This window comes from Ascaphus truei, chromosome 20, assembly GCF_040206685.1.
Source record: "Ascaphus truei isolate aAscTru1 chromosome 20, aAscTru1.hap1, whole genome shotgun sequence".
In the NCBI taxonomy this organism is placed as follows: Eukaryota; Metazoa; Chordata; class Amphibia; order Anura; family Ascaphidae; genus Ascaphus; species Ascaphus truei.
The window spans coordinates 7,192,879-7,196,878 of NC_134502.1; positions in this window are offsets into that span (position 1 = coordinate 7,192,879).

Here is a 4,000-nt window from a genome sequence, read left to right on the forward strand (position 1 = left end):
TTTAATAATATTGTACAGTGAGCAGGGGGTTCCCTGAGCCAGAAATTAATGCTCAGGGGACCCCCTGCTCCTGCACAATATTATTAAAATACAGAAATGCTGCTTCATTACCATAGCTGATAGCCGCTAAGGCAAGGAAGGGGTTAACCCACCGTGCCCGCTTTATTGTGGGTAGCGGGGGTGGGTGAAGGGGGTATTTGGCCCTTGGTGTGAGTTTAGGACTTGCGGGAGGGTTGCGGGTGAAATTAACCCCTTCACGGCCGTAGCAGTTAATACCGCTACGGTCATGAAGGGGTTAACCCCTACAGCTACCCCCTAAGACCTAAACAACCATCGTTGGAGCTAATACCCCCTTCACCCACCCCGCTACCCACAATAAAAAAAATTCACACACAGCAGCCGCCCAAAAAATAAATAAATAAATCTAAATAAATAAATAAATACATGAATAGAAATAAATAAATTTAAAATAAATTTTTATTCATAGTGTAGATGTGCAGGGGGTCTCCGGAGCTGAACCGCGTTGGTTTCAGGTCCGGGGACCCCCTGCTCCCCGAGATACAGCCCCCTTTATGAGGTGCCGGTATCCCTCTGCATTTAAAGGTCCCGATCACGTGACCGCGGCCTAAAGGGGCCTGTATCTCGGGGAGCAGGGGGTCCCCAGACCTAAAACCAAAGCGGTTCAGCTCCGGAGACCCTCTGCACATCTACAGTATGAATAAAAATGTATTTTAAATGTATTTATTTCTATTCATGTATTTATTTATTTATTTAGATTTATTTATTAATTGTGCTGCTGCTGTGTGTGAATTTTTTTTATTGTGGGTAGTGGGGGTGGGTGAAGGGGGTATTAGCCCCAACGGTGGTTAATTAGGGCTTGCGGGGGGGTAGCGGGTGCACTGAACCCCTTCACGACCGTAGCGGTATTAACTGCTACAGTCGTGAAGGGGTTAAGTGCACCCGCAACCCCCCCGCAAGTCCTAAGCTCACACCAAGGGCCAAATACCCCCTTCACCCACCCCTGCTACCCACAATAAAGCGGGCACGGTGGGTTAACCCCTTCCTTGCCTTAGCGGCTATACGCTATGGTAATGAAGCAGCATTTCTGTATTTTTAATAATATTGAGCAGGAGCAGGGGGCCCCCTGAGTTTTGATTTCTGGCTCAGGGAACCCCCTGCTCACTGTACAATATTATTAAAAATACAGAAATGCTGCTTCTTTACCATAGCGCATAGCCGCTAAGGTAAAGAATGAGTGTTTATTTATATATGTGTTTTATTTATACTGTACATGTGCAGAGGGTCTCCGGAGCAGAAACGTTTTGGTTTCAGGTACGGGGACCTCCTGCTCCCCGAGATACAGGCCCCTTTTGGGGGTGCCGGTATCCCTCTGCTTGGTTTAACAGGCCGCGATCACGTGATCGGGACCTTTAAACGCAGAGGGATACCGGCACCTCATAAAGGGGTCTGTATCTCGGGAAGCAGGGGGTCCCCGGACCTGAAACCAGTGCGGTTCAGCTCCCGAGACCCCATGCACATCTACACTATAAATAAAAATGTATTTAAAATAATTTTTAATGTGCCGATGTTTGCGCAGAGAGAGAGCAGCGGATCTCTCTCTGCTGCAAACACATCTCGCCCCCGCCGGCCCATAGTATCATTTATGTGCATATACAGTACTGTATGTGTATGTTAGGGGTTATAGGGGTTGTTGTTATGCAGTATATATATATATATATACAGTATATATACTGCATTACAATTCATGAATTTATGCCATCTGGTGGACACGCGAAGCATTGCAGCCTATTAAATCCTGATCATTATCATTTAACAGATCAGCCGCCCGTCAGCCAGGCATGAACCGTGGCTGGGAAGGCAAATGCAACGCGGCTTGTCAGAGGTGAGGAGCGGCGCATTCCAGGTATCTGCCAGGTACAAACTGGTTATTTGCTCGAATAAAGTGTGTCGCAGCAGTATAGAAATGCATTATGCCGGGACGCCTTCACTGCCAGCCTGCCTTTGGTCCCTGAGCAGGGAAGACATGCAGAATAGTACATTCAAACTAGGTCCGATGAGACATACATGGGAGACCTGGACGAAATGCAAATTCAAATTCAAGCTCACAGTACCTCATTCTAAACTTACACCAATTCATAAAAATCCAAAATTCCCACCTGGTTGTGAGCCCAGACAATTTGATCAATTTAAAACAAAAAACATTAGAGTGGTTGCCGACCTCCTGAGTTTTGGGCAGTTCCTGAGTTTCCAAAGCATACAAACCAAATATGAAATAGTAGGGTTGAACATCTTCAAGTACCTACAAATTCGACACTTTATTCAAACATTATCCCTAACGTTGGAATATCCCCCTCTCACGGGTTTCGAGCGGCTCTGTAGAGAAACAGCCCACCAGAAAGGTCTTATTACACAAATTTATGCAGAACTGGAGAGGGCAATAGAAGCCCCGACCCACGACTACATGCTACATTGGGTAGCAGAACTGAATATAGTTATAGACCGAGAGGATTGGGAAAGTATTTGGGAAACAGCATCAGGAACTTCCATATGTACCACAATCAAAGAAAATATATACAAAATACTGTTTCGCTGGTATCTCACCCAAGTTAGAATAAATCAAATCTACCCCTTGGCTTCCGATCTATGTTGGAGAGGCTGCGGTCAAAAGGGGGACATGGCCCATATCTGGTGGACATGTCTGGAAATGCAGAAATACTGGGAAACCATAAAAAATTTAATAAAAGAGGTCACAGACCTCATAATACCCATTGACCCACTGACCTACCTGTTGGCCAAGCCCTTAGAGACATTGGACCGACCAACAGGAAAATTAGTCTCCTTCATTCTCACAGCGAATAGGTGTGCGATGGCGGCCTCCTGGAAGAAAGTGTCTCCCCCATCTAAACAAACAGTAAAAAAAAGGATACAAGAGGTGATGGAAATGGAGAAACTGTTAGCCTTTTTGAAAAGGTCCACTGCCTTGTTGTACAGGACATGGGACTCATGGCTGACCCAAACGATACTCCAAGACTAAAACACCTCATAGGAATAAGAGAGGAGTCGGGATAGAACAGGGACCCCAGTAATGGAAACTGAGGAGGAGGGAGGCCACAGCCCCCCCCCCCACCCCTCTTTTCCTTTTTCTGTTTCTACACTCACGCCGCCCCTGTGGACCCAAGAGGGTCAGGGGAGCGTTGAGGCTTTTCCCTGACAAACACCAACAAAATGGAAAAAATCTGTATTAGGCCAAAATAATTTCTGTCTCTGTAATTATGTGAAATGTACTAATGCCTAATAAAAAACTTCGAAACAAAAAAATAAGATCAGCATGTGACAAAATCAGGTGCACTTTATGTGGTTTGATTGGTCATCACAGCTCTGAGTGTGACAAGGACATTGTCTGCAACCTGTGCTATAAATGTGGTCATTCCTTTAAAGATTGCCCAGAAGCCGAACACAACCATTATGGGCAGAATGACACAGAAAGTCTTCAACTTACACCTGTAGAAGAGGTTTTAAAGTCTCGGAGTCTGACATATACGCTTCCAGCCCAAAGGGGGTCAGACGGAGAGCACAGGAGTGATCTGAGTTTTGTACCAAACACAGAGAATTCTAATCAGGATGGTGATGTACCCCGCAAGGATGGCGGCAATCCCTGCAAAGATGGCGGCGAATCCTCAAAGATGGAGGCGAACCCTGCAAAGATGGCGGCGAACCCTGCAAAGATGGCGGCAAACCCTGCAAAGATGGTGGCGAACCTCGCAAAGATGGCGGTGAACCGCGCTAAGATGGCGGCAAACCGCGCAAAGATGGTGGCAAACCGCGCAAAGATGGCGATAATGAATGGGAAACAATAACAAATAAAAACAAGACTGCCCAAACCAGCTCAGCTAGAAAGAAAACTACAGAAACTGTCCAAGAAGAGATCTCGCTGCACAATACCAATGAGGTATTGGAGGAAAAGAGTTTCGGTGAAAAG